The sequence below is a fragment of the Stomoxys calcitrans genome, chromosome 2 (assembly GCF_963082655.1).
Source record: "Stomoxys calcitrans chromosome 2, idStoCalc2.1, whole genome shotgun sequence".
Classification (NCBI taxonomy): Eukaryota; Metazoa; Arthropoda; class Insecta; order Diptera; family Muscidae; genus Stomoxys; species Stomoxys calcitrans.
Window position 1 is genome coordinate 24,043,596 of NC_081553.1, and position 19,972 is coordinate 24,063,567.

At 39.2% G+C, this 19,972-nt stretch overlaps 1 protein-coding gene across 8 annotated transcripts in view; it reads right to left on the bottom strand.

The window, feature by feature from the left end:
• The window catches only part of LOC106084154 (polypyrimidine tract-binding protein 2), a 530,939-nt gene that overhangs the window by 453,549 nt on the left and 57,418 nt on the right, over nucleotides 1-19,972 (bottom strand). For 2 of the 8 annotated variants that reach the window (XM_059363059.1, XM_059363060.1), the window contains exon 3: nucleotides 15,991-16,849. The exons of the other annotated variants lie outside the window; for them this stretch is intronic. The gene's annotated coding sequence lies outside the window, so the exon portion shown is untranslated. The remainder of the gene's footprint in view (nucleotides 1-15,990; nucleotides 16,850-19,972) is intronic. 8 annotated transcript variants of the gene reach the window in all.

Sequence of the window (19,972 nt, forward strand, 5' to 3'; positions counted from 1 at the left end):
AAGATTAAAACCTAAAGTCAATGAGATAATTGGGCCCTATCAATGAGGCTTTAGAGCTGGCCAATCCACCCTAGACCAGATATTCACACTGTGCCAAATCCTGGAAAAGTCCCGAGAAGGACAAATCCAAACATACCATCTCATTCGATACAGCTTCGATACAGCTTTACGTTCAAAGGTTTTTCAAGCCATGTCTGAGTTTGGTATCCCTAAAAAATTAATAAGACTCTGCAGAATGATACTTGCCGATATGCGTTCCTCAGTAAGAACAGGATAGAATCTCTCCAAACCATTTAATACCAAACGAGGTTTCAGACAAGGAGACAGCCTATCGTGTGATCTCTTTAATAACCTGCTGGAGAAGATTGTAAGAGAAGGAGATATGAATAGATATGGCACACTAATCACAAGAGAACAAATGCTACTCGTCTAAGCCGACGACATCGATATAATAGGTCGCTCACCGGAAGTAGTAACTGCAGCCTTTGAAAGAATCGAAAGAGAGTCAGTGAAAATGGGTCTGGCAGTAAATGGAGATAAGACGAAATGGATGGTTTCAACTCCCAAAAGGCCTTGCACAACCGAGCAGATAAAGAAAATGGAGAAAGTTGGGAACCACAACTTTGAGATAATCAGTAATTTTATCTACTTTGGAACCGCCCTAGCCGAAACGAATGACACCAGTTTTGAGATTAAGCGAAGAATAATACTGGCAAACAGATGCTACTATGGACTAAGTAAGCGGTTTAAAAACAAGGGCGCCTCTCGACAGACGAAGATTACGCTATACAAGACACTGTTGCTACCCGTATTGTTATATGGTTCTGAAGCATGGGTACTTGTGAAAGCAGACAAGGTAGTACTTGGAGTGTTTGAGAGAAAGATTCTTCGTAAAATATATGGACCAGTTTGCGTCAATGGAGAATATAGAGGACGAGCTGTATGACGACGGTAGCATAGTTACACGCATCAAAATACAATGGCTGCGTTGGCTACATCATGTTGTTAGAATGGATGAAGATCCAGCAAAGAAGTCTTTTTAAGGCAAACACGGTGGTACACGCAAACCGTGAAGACCAAAAGCCCAATGGAAAGATCAAGTGGTTGAAGACACCTCGAAACTTGGTGTCAGAGATTTTAGAATAAGCTCAGAAGATCGAGGCGCTTGGAACGCTATTCTACGTTCGGTTAGTGGAACAAATATTCTGTCATAGCCAATTAAAGTGAAGTAAAGTAAGCAATACCCGCCAACTTTGTAGCCCTAGTTCAACAATCTTATCTTCTTTTTTTTTTTGCAAAAACCACTGTCATTCTAAACACACCACCCTTTACTATTCTCACATACAGCGAATTGCCTTACCACTGTATATGTCATACCGGCGGCAGGCAACGGAGTCTATTCATTCATTCATGCCCTGACTGCGGAGACAACCAAGAATACAATGAAAATTGAAAATTATCTATTTCTGCAGAGGCACTTAACGGCGAACGTTTGTGAACACCAGCGCCAGTCTCTGCCTTTCTTCCTGGGTTTCAATTTAAGCGCTTATATTAAATTCAAAATCCACATTTTCACTACGGCGACGGATATGCAATGAACATGAATTTGAATTTGTTTAAGCGAGGGTGGTGCATAAAATTACCAGCAAAGGGATTTTCGAATGGGTGTTGATGTATGATATTATCTTGGGCAAGCAGCTAAAGACCCTTAAACACCACTAGAAAGATATATGTGATCCATTATCGGGGCAATATGGAAGATTCTAAAGTTTAGTTAAAGACATATGGCTTTTGAGGGAAATATTCCATCATTCTAATGGAACATTTAATCGTTGGAGCGACTCGTTAATGGGAGTCATTAATTGATTGATTCATCAACTGACAAATCCATTATCAGATTGAAGCAAACAATTAATAAACCAATAAACTTTACAAAAAGATCCACAGAAAAGCACTTCTAATCGATAGAATTCGGTGAAGTGATATCATTGAATTCAAGAGGGGGATAGAGGAAAAACGAAAACAGATAAGAAAAAAAAAGACCATCAAGTAATTCAAACAAATGAGTTTAGAAAATCAGTTTAGGAAATATTTGCAGTTGTGAAAAAAGACTAGTGCGATCTCCTCATTTTATTTTGATCTTCGTATAGATTTTAGAAAGAATATTTTCTTTCAAGCACTCCAAGTACTACTTTGTTTACTTTAACGGAAGTGCACCTTTATCTCTAGTGAAAGTTTTAGTTGAAAAATAAGTATTTAGCCAAAGGATAAGCTACGAGATTTTTTAAGACATCATAAGACGGGTGCTTGAAAGCAAAACTTTTTTTTTTCAATCTCAAAACTAGCTTTCGTTGGACTTCCACCAAAACATTTTCCGAAAATTTGATTATTTTGTGCATAATCAAGGCAGTAGCGTAAAGCGAAATTCCTTCTTGCGCTGAATTCAGCATTAATTTTAAGTAATTTTATTGGAGAAGAATTTTATTGGAGGAATTTTAAAAATGAAATGATGTGAAAAAAATGCAAAAAATGTTAGTGCTGAAACTAGTGCATTTTTTGAGCACTAGTGTAAGCGGATGATTCCTACACAGTGCCCCTGTATGAAAGTATAGTTTTTTTAGTTTTTAGTTGTTTTTTTTTTTCTATACACCCTCTACCATAGAACGGGGTTATACTTATTTCGTCATACTGTTTGTAACACCTCGAAATTTGCGTCTAAAACCTCATAAAATATATATATTCTTGATCGTTCTGTCATTTTAAGTGGATCTAGCCATGTCCGTCCGTCCGTCTGTCTGTCGAAAGCATGCTAACTTTCGAAGGAGTAAAGCTAGGCGCTTGAAATGTTGCACAAATACTTTTTATTAGTGTAGGTCGGTTGGGATTGTAAATGGGCCAAATCAGTCCAAGTTTTGTTATATCTGTCATATAAACCGATCTTGGGTCTTGACTTCTTGAGCCTATAGAGGGCGCAATTCTTATCCGATATGACTGAAAATTTGCACGTGCTGTTTTGGTATCACTTCCAACTACTGTGCTAAGTATGGTTTAAATCGATTCAAAACCTGATATAGCTGCCAATCTGGGGTCTTGACTCCTTCATCTTTTAGAGGGAGCAATTCTTATCCGATATAACTGAAATTTTGCAGGTGATGTTTTGGTATCACTTCCAACAACTGTGTTAAGTATGATCCAAATCGGTTCATAACCTGGTATAGGTGCTATATAAACCGATCTGGGGTCTTGACTTCTTCAGCTTTTAGAGGGCGCAATTCTTATCCGATATGACTGAAATTTTGCACGTGACGTTTTGGCATCACTTCCAACAACTGTGTCAAGTATGGTTCAAATCGGTTCATCACCTGATATAGCTGCCATATAAACCAATCTGGGGTCTTGACTCCTTCATCTTTTAGAGGGAGCAATTCTTCTCCGATATAACTGAAATGTTGCAGGTGATGTTTTGGTATCACTTCCAACAACTGTGTTAAGTATGATTCAAATCGGTTCATAACCTGGTATAGGTGCTATATAAACCGATATGGGGTCTTGACTTCTTCCGCTTTTAGAGGGCGCAATTCTAATCCGATGTGACTGAAATTTTGGACGTGGTGTTTTGGTATCACTTCGAACTGCTGTGCTAAGTATGATTCAAATCGATTCATAACCTGATATAGCTGCCATATACACAGATCTGGCGTCTTGACTTCTTCAGCTTCTAGAGGGCGAAATTCTCATCCGATACGACTGAAATTTTGCACCTGATGTTTCGGTATCACTTCCAACAGCTGTGCTAAGTATGATTCAAATCGCTACATAACCTGATATAGCTGCCATATAAACCGAGCTGGGATCTTGACTTCTTGAGCCTCTAAAGGGCGCAATTCTCATCCGATTTGGTTGAAATTTTGTACAACGGCTTCTCTCATGACCTTCAACATACTTGTCCAATTGGTCTGAATCGATCAATAGCTTGATACAGCTTAATTTCTTGAGCCGATGGAAGCCACAGTATTTATCGATTTGGCTAAAATTTTGCACATAGTATACTGTTATACTTCCTAACAACGGAGCCAAATACGGCCAAAATCGGTCTATAACCTGATATAGCTCCCATATAATCCGATCTCCCGATTAGACTTCTTGAACTCCTGGAAGCCTTAATTTTCTTCCGATTTGGCTGAAATTTTGTACATGGTGTTCTGTTATGACTCCCAACAACGGAGCCAAGTGCGGCCAAAATCGGACTATAACCTAATATAGTTCCCATATAAACCGATCTCCCGATTTGATTTCTTGAGCCCCTGGAAGCCGCAATTTTCATCCGATTTGGCTGAAATTTTGTATATGGTGTTCTGTTATGACTCCCAACAACGGAGCCAAGTGCGGCCAAAATTGGTCTATAATCTGATATAGCTCCCATATATACCGATCTCCCGATTAGACTTCTTGAGCCCCTGGAAGACGTAATTCTCATCCAATTTGGCTGAAATTTTGTACAAGGTGTTCTGTTATGACTCCCAACAACTGTGTCAAGTACGATTCAAATCGGTCATGAACATGATATAGCTACCATTTAAACTGATCTCCCGATTTGACTTCTTGAGCCCTTACAAGCCGCGATTTTTATCCGATTTGGCTGAAATTTTGCATATAGTGTTCTGATATGACTCTCAACTACTGCGCCAAGTACCGTCCAATTCGGTCCATAACTAGATATAGCTTCCATATTGTAGCAGAATCCATGGTGGTGGGCTCCCAAGATTCGGCCCGTCCGAACTAAGCAAGCTTTTACTTGTTTAGTCCTTTCTTTGCTGTCTTGAAATTGAAAAGGCCATTGGAATGGTATATGACGAGATTTTTTTAACCATTTTTCATTTCCACTCTCTTTCCGTGACGGTGCCGAGTGTTGTTGGCAAGAACATGGTCTACGATCGAAATGTTTGCGTGTCCACGATTTCAAAGCAGCTTCCAAAATATTTTTTTCGATAATAAGTCGCATTTTTCTGTGTCGCCATGAAACTATGAAAACAACTGGTATTGGCCATCAGTGTTCACAGCTGCCCATGCGATGTTTTTGAAAATATGTTGCAAACTTTCATGGAAGATTTTCATACCTTGCCACACCATTTCAGACGTTGTCACCATGGCGATTGGCAACGCTACCAGTTACATTATAATGACTTCTGCTGTGATACACACACATTTTGTTCACTTTGAGATGTTTGAGTTCGCCAACAATAGCTTTGATTTTCCATATATACATAAAGCAATCGCACTATTATCTTTGCACATGACGAAACACGTCCCATAGTGGTTGGTGCGTGTTTTGATCTGTGGCTGTTCTTTTTCCACTACAAAAATCTCTCAATAAAGCTCGTTTTGAAAGAGAAACAAATGCAAAAAAACGGTTAAGGCTATAAAACTCCTTTGTCCAACTTCCCTCGTTTTCATACAGTTGCATTTTGTCACACCACACAGCAAAAGAGAACAATGCTGGACAGGGTATGAGTAGACGACATGGACAGGCAATACGAATAAAGTTTCAAATCTGTTCTTAGCAAAGTGATGCACCATGAAGAGGACAAAGTTTTTATTAAAAAACAAAACTTTCCGCAAAAAAGAAAATGTCAAAACGCAAAAAGTATTAAAAAAAACGAAATGTTTGGAATTATAACCGCGTGGGATATCAATACAAGACAAGACGAACTGAAGAAGCGTCATTTTAACAGTTTTATTAAAACTTAAACCAAAAGCAAAAAAAAAAAAAACTACTACCGTAATCCATAACGAGGAAGCGTGGAATGGCAGACACATAAACCCAAAGTCTGAACCCGAGAATAATGACAAATCCCAAAAGTGTGAACTGCAGGGAGGAGAAAACTGATCCATCATTATTATTGTTTCAGACTTGACTGTGTGCTGGTGTGTTAGTGTGTTAGTATGCAACACCACAGTACTGCCTTGAATTTCATATGGAAGAATATTGAAAATTCTGTCTCATCATTTCTGCAACTTTAATTTACTGCATACTTGACAACTTTACTTTTGCTACTGTGGTAGAATGCAACGCCATGATTTGACTGGGGTAAAAAAGTGAATATTTATAAAAAGAAAAATTTGAAACCAACAGTGTCTATCAAAAGTGAAGATATACTAAAATGTGTAGCAGATTTTCTGTAGAAACAGACCATGTCTTTTCCAACTGAAGACTGATCCTTATTCCCGATCAATCAACTGCTAGTGCTTGAGATGATTTCAGACATTAACAACCCAAATCTACCGTAACAGTAGACTACATTGTCTGTAAAAGCAGACAAAATCTTTTGCAGCCGAAGATCAACTAGTATTAGTCTCAACTGGCGATAGTAAAGACTATTGCAGTCATTGAAAAATTAGCTTAGGATAGGTTTAAGTGGCAGTCTGCCATCAGACTCACTTGGACGTTTTCGTCCATTGTGATACCACAGGAACAGAACAAGGAAGATGGCTCCTAGTTCCTACCATTGAACCATCCAGAATGCTTTGAAAAACCCAGTAACTTGTGAATGTTCACATCCGCTAAATCAGATAGGTTCTCAAAGAAATGAGAACCTTAAGAGGAACTCCTTCTAACTGCTGGTGCGGGACACACACACAGGAGATGTTCTATAGTATCTTCTTCCTCGATGTCCTCACAGCTTCTGCAAAAGTCGTTGCTGGCAACCTCCAGTCTGTCAGCATGTTTTCCGATTAGACAGTGACCACAGAAGATGTTCTATAGTCTCTTCTTCCTCGATGTCCCTACAGCTTCTGCAAAAGTCATTGCTGGCAACCTTCACTCTGTAAGCATGTTTCCCGATTAGACAGTGTTTTCCGATTAGACGGACACAATGATAGAGACGTCTTTTCTAGCCAATGACAGTAAAGCAGCAGACCTCTTCAAGTCTAGATGAGGCCACATAGTTTTGGAATACTCACAGACCCCTCTTTATGACCATCTATCATTCGCTGCCCTTCGGACCTGGTCCTGAAAACTTAGCTTACATGTCGCTAGAGGCATACCCACAGATTACAGTGTCCCTGCACTGTGTAGGGTAAATCCTAGTCTCGCAAACTCGTCCGCTTTACAATTCCCTGGAATATCTCCGTGGCCTGGCACCGAGAGCAGGTGAATTTCGAACTCTTCAGCCATCTCGTTGAGAGATCTGCAACAGTCGAGGACGGTTTTTGTGTTCAGAAATGCGTTCTACAGGGATTTCATGGCTGCCTGGCTGTCTGAGAAAATATTTATGCCAATTGTCGCAATGACATTATATCTTAGCCCTTCCACCACTTCCCTAATTGCAAGGATCTCTGCTTGATACACACTGCAGTGGTCGGGTAACCTCTTTGATATGAACAGTTCTAGATCTTTAGAGTACACCACAAAGCCCACATGGTCGTTTAGTTTGGAACCATCCGTATAGAAGTCTATGTAACTTTTGTCAAAAGGGATATCGTAGTTCCAATCGATTCTATCAGGAATAGTGGCACAGTAATTTTTATCAAAAAGCGGCTCAGGTAGGGTGTAATCCACACTGCCTGGAACATCGGACATGGTATCAAGTATAACACAGAATCCCTAACCGCCACATGACCAATGAGAAAGCTCCCTTAACCTCACGCCAATGATCGCTGCAATTTGGGTAGCCAAAATGTCCAGAGGCATAAGATGTAGCTTTAAATTCAAAGCATCAGATGGTGTCGTCCTCAGTGCGGCTGTGAAGCACAAACCAGCCATCCTTTGAATCCGGTTAAGTATGGAGCTCTAGGTGGATTTTTGAAACGCCGTCCACCAGACCACAACACCATATAGCATAATAGATCTGACCAATGCAGTATATACCCAATGCATGACACGCGGTCTAAATCCCCAACTTTTGCCAATGGCTCTCTTGCAGGTGTATAAGGTAAGAGTGGCCTTGCTTGCCCTCTCCAAAATGTTGGATTTGAAGTTCAATTTCCTGTCCATCAAAACACCCAGGTATTTTAAGCTTTCTGTAAGTGGAACATGCTCTCCATCCAAGGAGGCAGGTTCCACTGTAGGCGCAACTTGTATCTGCTGCTGAAAAGAACTACTACTGTCTTGCACGGATTTATACCCAGACCACTTTTGGTAGCCCATTTTGCTTGTATTGTATTGAGCTGTAGGTGGTAGGTTTGAAGTGCCGTCCACCAGACCACAACACCATATAGCATAACAGGTCTGACCAATGCAGTATATACCCAATGCATGACACGCGGTCTAAATCCCCAACTTTTGTCAATGGCTCTCTTGCAGGTGTAAAGGACAAGAGTGGCCTTTCTTACCCTCCCCAAAATGTTGGATTTGAAGTTCAGTTCCCGTCCACCAAACACACAGGTATTTTGCGCTTTCTGTAAGTGGAACATGCTCTCCACCCAAGGAGGCAGGTTCCACTGTAGGGGCAACTTGTATCTGCTGCTGAAAAGAACTACTACTGCCTTGCACGGATTTATACCCAGACCACTTTTGGTAGCCCACTTTGCTTGTATTGTATTGAGCTGTAGATGGATTTTTGATGCGCCGTCCACCAAACCACAACACCATATAACATAACAGGTCTGACAACTGCAGTATGTACCCAATGCATGACACGCGGTCTAAATCCCCAACTTTTGTCAATGGCTCTCTTGCAGGTGTAAAGGGCAAGAGTGGCCTTTCTTATCCTCTCCAAAATGTTGGATTTAAAGTTCAGTTTCTGTCCAGCAAAACATCCAGGTATTTTGCGCTTTCTGTAAATGGAACATTCTCTTCACCCAAGGAGACAGGTTCCACTGTAGGGGAAACTTGTATCTCCTGCTGAAAAGAACTACTTCTGTCTTGCACGGATTTATACCCAGACCACTTTTGGTAGCTCACTTTGCTTCCTGAAGTATATCTCTTAGAAAGCTGGGAAACTTTCCCCTTACCGCAATTGCCACGTCATCAGCATACGCGACCACTTTTACACCTTTTTCTTCCAGAGATAATAATATATTGTTAATGGCTATTTGCCAATGTAGAGGAGACAGTACACCTCCTTGAGATGTTCCTCTGCTGACTCATCTTTTTAGATCCACAGATTCTAAGCCTGTCGTAATGCATCGTCTAGTAAGTAAGTTATTAAAAAACTTTCTTACGATAGAGTTGATGCCTAGAAACTCCAACTCCTTCATGATTGAAAGCACCTTCAATGTCAAAAAATGCTACCATTGCATATTCCATCACAGCGAGAGAACCCTCTATGTAGCCGACTAGGTCGTGAAGGGCTATTTCAGTGGATTTGCCTTTACTATATGCAGGCTGCTGTCGCGACAGGTGATCTCCAGGGATCTTTGCCCTATGATATGTTTCTATCAACCTCTCAAGAGTCTTCAGCATAAAGCATGACAGACTAATAGGACGAAAATCTTTCGCCTTCGTGTGGTAGGGTTGAAAACTTAAGTCTGCCTCTATTAGCAAACATAGTCCTCTGCAATGGTAGGCAAAATCTTCAGTAGCAGCCGGTAAGGTTGGAAAATAGTGACAGTCTGTCATAGACCAAGATAATTTGCTGTCCATAGTGATGACACAGTAGAGATAAACCAAAACCTTTGGTGCAATCGAAGTCGCGCACTGGCTTCTTACTTGGAACGTTCCAAATCTATTGTAAGCAGATTAAGTTCTCTATAGATGTTAACTAGAAGCCATAACTCCCATCTGGTTGGAGATCTACTAGTACTGATGGGCAATATTTAAGATATTTGCTGTCATTCAAGAATTATGCAAACTCGTAACAGCAAATAAAGTTTTCTGTAACAGTAGACTAAGTTCCATTTTTTTTGAGCTCGTCTCGAAAAAGAAGCAAACAAAAATTGTTAAATTTAATAAGCTCGCCCTAACAGGCAAAAAACTCGGAAAATGAAAAATTCGGCAGAGCCCGGCCAGGATTCGAACCTGGTCACATGGAGCAACAGCGAGAGCCATTACCGTTGTCTTAGCATTCGAAGCCATCACTACAACTTCCAACAGATGCACAAAATCATGTGTAGTACGGAAGAAGTGTAATTTGTCACAGAAAGAATGTCTGTCATTACACAAAAATACATGCATTAGGGAAAGTACAGCTAATAGACAGCGTCGTAGAGTGTGGTTAATGTGGTAATTGTTTCATAGATGCGTTTTCGCTATCGATACGATTCAAATACAACATACCAACGGACGGCCCTTGAAGCCATCACACCTAATATGGTTGAAAAGTCTTCTAACCAAAGACGAAACGCGTCCCATAGTGGTTGGAGTGTGTTGCTATCTTTGGTTTTCCTTTTCCATTTGCATCTTCGATCATTGAGAATTATTGAGATTATTGACAACATGAAAGTAGCCTCAATTTTGCCTGACACTGTAACAAGTTTTTGTACCAGTGAGAAATTATTAAAAAAAAAAACACATAATCGCTGTGATATTAAATGATTTATGAAATGTTCACTCGGAATCTTCTTCCATGTTCAAGTTGGGACATAAGCAAAGAGCAACTGTAAATTCAACACCTAGACAAAATTATATACACTCTTATACATTACTCGACTAGGAAATGTGCACAAATGTAAATTCTGAGAATTAAGCAATTGTGATATTGCCAGTTGAGGTTTTATATTTCGTTTCCATAGCACGTTACAAAAAAATCACCAAAAGTCTCAAGGGCCAGCAAAAAAGTGGAAGTGAAATGATGCCATTTCTAAATCACCTGGAAAAAACTAGAGTTCATTGTATTGTTTTTATCGTCTTTTTCTTATTTTCGATTATGATCCGCCCAAAAGGGAATAAGTTTGTCAAACTGATGAATACTATATTGCATCAATGAAACCCCTAATTTTATGACCGGCGTTATACAACAAGAACATTTGAAAACCATTTCTCTATAAGCAGCTGAGTTATATAAAGGAAAACTGAGAATTTAATGCCAAGATAAGGAATCCTAACGATATATTGACCTTAATTAAGAGATTTCCGTCTTCGATCACAAAACTCAAAGTTAAGATATTCCTCCATTTAGTTAAACTATTTTTTAATATCAAGTAAAATGTCCTTCACTAAAGGAAAATTTTCATACTTTTTACATAAAGGAAAATTGAGAACTTAATGTCAAGGTAAGGAATCTCAACGATATATTGACCTTTGTTAAAAGATTTCCGTCTTCCATCACAAAACGCAAAGTTCAGATATACCTTCATTTAAGAAAACTTTTTTTAATACTAAGTATAAAAATCCTTCAGTAAATGAAATTTTTCTTTAAAAGAAAAATTTTTATCTGTGATCCTTTATGAGAACAACTTGCTCAGCTTTGGGTTTTCATTAGTAGGATACGGAAGAAGTGTAATGTGTAATGCATTTGCTTGCGGTTTGTAGTAGAATTGAATCTGTATCTTACACTAGTGCTCCCCAGTTCACCACTGAGCGGCATATGAATTGTATGAAAGATTGTTCATGATTTGAAGATCTTGTTCCTACTTCTTTGTCACAAACCGCAGTAGCATGTGCGGAGGTCCAATAAAGACTGTCAAATCGATAAATTAACTACATGTTACATTTAATTACCGCTGTTTTTCCGCTGTCCATGTAAAGAGACTGAAATACGAAATACGCGGAAAATTCCACAAGCCATGATCATACCATAGTCCGTGCATGAAATGATCTCAATGCCGTCTGAAAGAAGCGGGTAGACGATAGGTTGAAATTAAAAAGAGTTGAATAAATGGATACGCCATCTTGCAGAACTCCCTTTTTCACTCTTTCAGGTCTTATCACCAAATTATACTCATGGACGTGGCCCAAACAATCATGTCTGTCCGCATCGAATCCTTTCACAGGTCTAGAGGCCCGACGACGATGAAAAGAATTTGACTGCTGGCGACTTCATGTTGGCGGCCTTCGGGACATGTGAGAGGTTTTTCATAGCGTGAGTTGGTATGCACACATGCCGCTCTGCTGAAGAGTAGTGAAGAGGTTCTCCCTCTTTTGGTGCTGATACGATGCTGAAAAGCCGTTTTATCTACGCATCACTGGAGAGCTCGCTTAGAAGGATTATAAATAGGGGAAATCTGCTAGGAGGAGTTTTATCTTCTTATAAGGATCCTGGTTATAAATGAAGTTCTGAGGACTTTTGACAAGGGAAGAGTAAAGGTCATGATGGATGGCCGTTTCCTCTCTTCTATAAAGAACCTCATCAAGGGGGCGTCGGTGAAGTTTCTCATGGTCCAAATACTTGGGTGTGATTCTCGACCAGAAACTAAGCTGGCGTAGGAATGTCGAGGAAAGAGTTGGGGGCTAGGCCGTCGTACATTGCATGTTTAAAGCGGTTGTTTGGCCGATTCTTACCTAAGGATATCTAGTGTGGCGTTGGACTTTGGACAAATGTGCCCTCGGCAGGATGAACGAGAAGTCACAAGGTACAGCGGCTTTGCTAAACTCTAGAGAAAGATGGAGTGCCCCCGTTGGAATCAGGAAATCATATAGGCTTCTGAAAGGGAGCAACCTCTTTAAGACGGAAGTCCTCGCCATCCTACAGGCACTGGAGGCGCGGCACGATCCGCGTAACCTGATATACGAGGACAGTCAGACGGCGCTAAAGGCTGTAACGACGCACAATAGGATTGAATCGAAAAATAAAACCAGTAAAAAATTTGCAGTTTGAGAACGGCTAAATTTCCTATGAACATTCCATATAAGAACAGGGGATACTTCTCTTATATCAATGAGTGCAGTAAATGTAGACAGGTTTCTGGGCAGGTGCAGCCTCTTTCAGACGGAAGTCTTCACCATCCTACAGGCACTGGAGACGCGGCCCGATCCGCGTGCTCCGATATACGAGGTCAGTCAGGCGACGCAGTAACGACGCACAATGGGTTTAAATCGAAAAAACACAGTAAAAAATCTGACGTTTGAGAACGGGTGGCGATACTTCTCTCATATCAATGAGTGCAGTCAGATTTAAGTTTAAGCTCAATGATAAGGCGTCTCCTTTTATAAGGCGAGTCCGAACGGCGTGCTGCATAGTGGCACCTCTTGGTAGAGAAGTTTTCACGTGGCACTTGAGCCCAGGACTTGAGCCCAGGCATTTGGCGTCATAGGCGGACATGATAACGTCTGCGCCATAGTGACATTCCTAAAGACGGGTAGAGATATCTCTTTGAAATTTTAAATGCTTAAAGCTGATCTCAACTTCTTGAACCTCTAGAGGGCGCTTCGGTTCATAACCTGATACAGATCCCATATAAAACAATCTACCGATTATACTTCTTGAGCCTCTAGAGACAAAGATTTCTTCTATGACCTTCCAACAACGTTCATAACCTTAAATAGCTCCCATAAAAACCGATCTGGGATCTTGACTTCTTGAGACGCTTGAGGACGCAGTTATTATTCGATTTGGTTGAAATTTCGTTTTTTTTTTACTACCGAAAACAGTGTTAAGTATGGTCCAAATGGGTTCCTTATCTGATATTGCTTGCATATAAACCGATTTCGGATCTTGACTTCTTGAGCCGCAAGAGGGCGCATGTAATACCTGGTTTGGATAAAATTTTTCGTGAAGTTGTTTGTTTTCATTTGCAAAAACTGTGCAGTTCCCATAAAAACCGATCTATCGATTATAATTTTTGAGCCTCTAGAGGGAACAATTCTTATCCGATTTTACTGAAATTGTGTACAGTGACTTCAACATGCGTGCCAAATATGGGCTGAATCGCTCTATAACCTGATAAAGCTCCCATATAAACAGATCTCTGGATTTTATTTCTTGAGCCACTATAGTGCCCTATCCTTATCTGATTTGGCTGAAATTTACATTATGTCTTCCAATTTGGTCTCCAACAGCCAAACCAAGTATGGTCCCAATCGGTTCATAACTTGGTATGACTTCAATAGGATAGCAATTCTTATCCAAAGAACCTGACGAATGCGATCCATGATGGAGGGTTTTTAAGATTCCCCCCGGCCGAACTTTGCATTTTTTTACATGTTTCCGATGTTCTCGTCGTGATTTGAATCTAAATGCTCAGCGTCAAAGGTGGAAATACCTACCTCTGAGCTGGCTCTAACATAAAGCAGCCAACTTTACGTTAAGCAGTTAACGTTAAGTAACTAACGTAATTTTAAGTAATTAATGTGGCATAAAGTATAAATTTTAACGTTAAGTTACACAATGTGCAATGCACATGTAACGTTTAGTACCAAACGTAACATAAAGTTGCTTATGTAACGTAAATATTACTTGGCGGTCATTATGGGGCACATATACTTATATTAAAAAAAAAAACAAAAATAAACCTGGTTTAAACAACGAAAAGCGTCCAAAGTTCGGCCGGGCAGAATATTATATATCCTCCACCATGGATCGCATCTGTCAAGTTTTTTGCGCAGTATCTCTTTTCAGGCAAACCAATAATAAACAATAAGATATATCAAGTTATAGTCCGATTCGGGGCTCAAGAAACAAAATCGGGAGATCGGTTTATATGGGAGCTGTATCAAGCTATAGATCGATTCAGACCATATTTGACAAGTATTTTGAAGGCCATGGGAGAAGCCGTTGTACAAAATTTGAAGGCCATGGGAGAAGCCGTTGTACAAAATTTGTGCCAAATCGGATGAGAATTGCGCTCTCTCTCTAGAGACTCAAGAAGTCACGATCCCAGATCAGTTTATATGGCAACTATATCAGGTTATGTACCCATTTGCGTCATATTCATCACAGTTTTTGGAAGTCATATCAAAGCACCTCATGCTAAATTTTAGCCAAATCTGATGAGAATTGCGCCCTCTAGAGGCTCAAGAAGACCCAATATCGGTTTATATGGCACCTATACTAGTTTATGGACCGATTTGGACTATACATCGCACAGTTGTTGAAAGTGATACCAAAATACCACGTGCAAAATCGAATAAGAATTGCACCTACTAAAAGCTCAAGATATCAAGACCCAAGATCGGTTTATATGGCAGCTATATCAGGTTATGAACCGATTTCAACCATACTTAGCACAGTTGTTATATCAAAACAGTACGTGCAAAATTTTAGTCAAATCGGATAAGAATTGCGCCCTCTAGAGGCTCAAGAAGTCAAGACCCAAGATCGGTTTATATGGCAGCTATAGCAAAACATGGACCGATCTGGCTCATTTACAATCCCAACCGACCTACACATATCAAAAGTAATTGTGCAAAATTTCAAGCGGCTAGCTTTACTCCTTCAAATGATGGCGTGCTTTCGACAGACAGACGGACGGACATGGCAAATTCGACTTAAAATGTCACGACGATCAAGAATATATATACTTTATGAGGTCTTAAACGCATATTTTGAGGTATTTCAAACAGAATAACGAAATTAGTATACCCCCATTCTATGGTGGAGGGTGTAAAAACCAGAAGCACATCAAAACTATTTTTCAATGCTTACCATCTCACCAACTCACAAAATGTTCGGGTCTGCTTTTTAATTATAGTTTAGTCAACTAAAACTTCTGTTTAGTATATGAGTATATCGTATGATTGAATTAACACATTGATAAGGGTGATCCTAACTGTTCCTTAATCAGATGTTCCTGGAAAAGTTTATATTTCTTTTTGGCAACTCACTTTTCCATATAAGAAGAAAACTGAAATTCTTCGTTAAGAAATTTTTGATTACAAAACTGATTTTTATGTTTCTTAATAGTTGAAATAAACTAAAAAATTATTGAAAACTTTCCATACAAGAAGAACAACAGAATTCTTCGGCAAGAAATTTTAGATTACGAAAAATATATATGGGTATATAATGCAAAACTGATTTATATGTTTATTAATAGTTGAAATAAACTAAAAAGTTATTGAAAGGAAATTCATTGGTATCATAATAAACATTAAACAAATAGGCCGAATATTAATTAATTTATATTTATTTTCATTAATAAGACGAAGAGCAGAAAACAACAAAAGCTACTCACCCGGCTAGTCAAAAGAATTGTTCATTTGATGATGCTGCACAACTAACACTGCCGTAAAATGTCAACAAGTATGATTTGTATATTTGTTTTCTCTAACGCTTTTTAAACCAACAAAAAAAAAGAACGGATGCTGTTGCCGTTTGACGACCAAGAAAACACACAAAAAACGCACACAAAAACAAGTGTTCACGTTCCGAGAGAATAAATCAGAATTCACAAGATATAACCCAACAGCACTTCCAATGCAGTCTACAAACGACGACGGCGAAGACTGTGATTGGACTAAAATAAAACACACACACACATACACTATTCACTAGGACAATAAATCACAACACGCACCAAACCAAAGAAGAAAAAAAACGAATTTTTATAAAAAAAAAAAAAACTAAAAAAGTTGTATATATATCACGGTCTATGACGACTCACGCATGAATGAGTTATAAGAGCGCGTCACGTTACTATGAGAATCATGGGATCCTTTATAAAGGTTAACGGATTCGTGGACTAGAGTGTTTGAAACGAGGAACCAAGCAAACTCACGAGCACGATTTTTGTTGTTTTCTTTTTTTTTATTAAGGGACCTATTGCGGCGGGGTTGTCATATTAAAGCTCTCTTTCTCTCTTGATATTCTTACAACTCTGTATCTCACTCTCTCTTTCTCTCTCTCTCTCTCTCTCTCTCTCTTTCTCTGTGTTTTGCCTACAAACTACAACAGGTGGGTGTTTGGTTTGTCTTATCGCTGAGTTGAGTTTTTATATTTAGCAATCGCGAATTTTGTTGACGCGTTCAGCTCAACGGTATCTGTAGCATATTGCAGTTGACTGTGATGGGAGGTAAGAAGAACTTCTTTCTGTCCTGTAAGTAATCGAAAAAGAAAAACACAATTTCGATATAGTTTTTGAAATCTCCTAAAACGGGGTGCTGAATGTTTTACAACAACAACAACAGTTTGGTTTTTGGTATGAAAGCCAGACAGACAGAGTTTTAGAATAAGGCAGGTTGAAGGCGGCGTCAGGCAGAAAGGAAGTGGTAGTAGTAGTAGTTATAGTAGAAGAAAGTAGTGGTGGTATTAGAGGTAGGACAAAGATAGGCAATAATTGTTTAGGTGGAAGCGGTGTATATATGTGTTGGTATGACTGTAATTGGTCAATATACAAACAATTGAATAGTGGCTATTGAAAATCAGTGATCAATTGAGAGAAGAATTTCGGAACATAAATTAACAACGAAAAAAAAAAACGAATGAATTGTGAAAAAAATACAGCGAGAGTTTTATGTGGAAAATAGAGACAGAGTGGAAGAGAGAGAGAGAGAGAGAAAGAGAGATAGAGCGAGAATTAGTAAAAGTCTTATAGTGTAATGAAAAGTCATTTTAACCTTTTTATTATTAAAAAACTATTTTAATGGTTTATAAATAATTTAACACTTTGGGAAACGCAAACACTTATATACAAGGATAGGTGTTCACACACACACACACACAAATACATACATACATATATACACAAAACGATATTGCCCATTTGTTTATGAACAAATCTATTATTGTAGGAGTAATATGACAAGAATAACCGAGTACATCAACAAAAGGCATAATTTAGGAAAACAAAGTGTTTTTATACGGCCAATGCACAGTGGGTTAGGTGGGGAAAAAAATTAAAAAGTGAAATTAATGAAATTTATTTTAATTTTTTTTTTACCAAAAACAAATTCCTAACATGAGAACAGTTCACTAGAGAAGACTTTACTATGAACTTTATTGAAATTTGTTTCTAGGAAAAGGCATATAAAGTTGACCAATCAATGCACATGGGTTCTATAGAGTGAATATTTTCCTTAAAATGCAAAAGTAGTTCAGTTTGTCGATGGAAACAATTAGTCACAAAGCAATTTTCATGAGAACAGTTCACTAGAGAAGACTTTACTATGAACTTTATAGAAATTTGTTTCTAGGAAAAGGCATATAAAGTTGACCAATCAATGCACATGGGTTCAATAGAGTAAATATTTTCCTTAAAATGCAAAAGTAGTTCAGTTTATCGATGAGAAGAGATTTTCACAAAGCAATCTTTATAAAGGGTGATTTTTTTGAGGTTAGGATTTTCATGCATTAGTATTTGACAGATCACGTGGGATTTCAGACATGGTGTCAAAGAGAAAGATGCTCAGTATGCTTTGACATTTCATCATGAATAGACTTACTAACGAGCAACGCTTGCAAATCATTGAATTTTATTACCAAAATCAGTGTTCGGTTCGAAATGTGTTCATTCACCGTAACGTTGCGTCCAACAGCATCTTTGAAAAAATACGGTCCAATGATTCCACCAGCGTACAAACCACACCAAACAGTGCATTTTTCGGGATGCATGGGCAGTTCTTGAACGGCTTCTGGTTGCTCTTCACTCCAAATGCGGCAATTTTGCTTATTTACGTAGCCATTCAACCAGAAATAAGCCTCATCGCTGAACAAAATTTGTCAAAATTTGAACACATTTCGAACCGAACACTGATTTTGGTAATAAAATTCAATGATTTGCAAGCGTTGCTCGTTAGTAAGTCTATTCATGATAAAATGTCAAAGCATACTGAGCATCTTTCTCTTTGACACCATGTCTGAAATCCCACGTGATCTGTCAAATACTAATGCATGAAAATCCTAACCTCAAAAAAATCACCCTTTAGTACCAGTGTGTGGTACACTGAGTCGGCAGCCCTTGCCGATGGTGAAATTCATCGGGTCATAAGGTACATACAACCGGCTACCATGGGATTGGCATCATTGGGTTAGGTTGAAAAGAGGGAGCAGAAGAGCATATATTAATCATACACCCAAGCCAGTAATCGGCTTGCTGTGCGCTCTAAAAACTAAAAAGTAATCTCGAAAAAGAAAATCTAAGGGAATTCTGTGCTACTTGCAAAATCCTTAATTGTTTTCCATGCCACATGGACACAGGTTACTGTTGGCAACAGTGTACCGATTGGATCAGTTTGCTGAGGGGAATAGTTTAATTATTGGAACAGTTTACAATAATAAGTTCTTAATGCGAACAGTGTACTAAAGTAAAATCAGAACAGAAGGAAACAATAGTGAGTAAACTTACGTTGGAAAAGCACTTCTAATGCATAGTGTAATAGTTTATAGGTCTGATGACTTCGCATTGCATGGAATAAATAAAATGAAATGAAATATAAAAGTTTTCCAATGGAAACATTTCACAAAGTGCACATTTTGTTGGGAACAGCTTATGTAGAGAGTAAAGGGTCGATTATGGATGGCAACTCAACTATAGTTGTGTTGCCAGAAGAAATAAAATTTAGTATTATAAAGTCGGATCCGCCCGACTTTTGCCTTTCCTTACTGGTTTACAATTTACTTGGTAGCTAAACGTTAAAAAAATTGATATCGAATGATTCTAAGTCGGGCGGGTCCGACTTCATAATTTTTGTTAGAATCATTCGATGCGTCTACCAACGCCCGTCTACCAACGATGCGTCTACCAACACCCCCATACACCCCAGCCGAAGCTAGCATGAGTACCAATTCAAGTTCACGTTGTCTGGACGTGTCCTCCCCCTTGGTTAGGACAGAGCACTATCCAAACTCTTGCCGTTCTATGGGTCACGGCACCCGGTTGAGTACATGCAACTCCACACCGAGCATCGAAATGCCATTCCTGAGATTTTAGGTGTAAAACCACAGCCACCACGCTGCTTCCAACTGGGGCCTCACCAATAGTCAGGCTGGAACCGAAGCTCCAGGAGCTCCTGACTCCAGTCCAACTACTACCAGTTGAACTCCAGACAGTTCCGGAATGGTCACCTTTTGAGGATGATGCTTGCATCATCCCGTAGTAACACGCCACTCAGAAACAGTCAGAAAATAGGTGGCATAGCCTGAAATGACTCAACACAAGTCTGAGTCAAAACAGGAATGCCACCGAAACATTCACACACACGGTGTACAATATGTTAGTC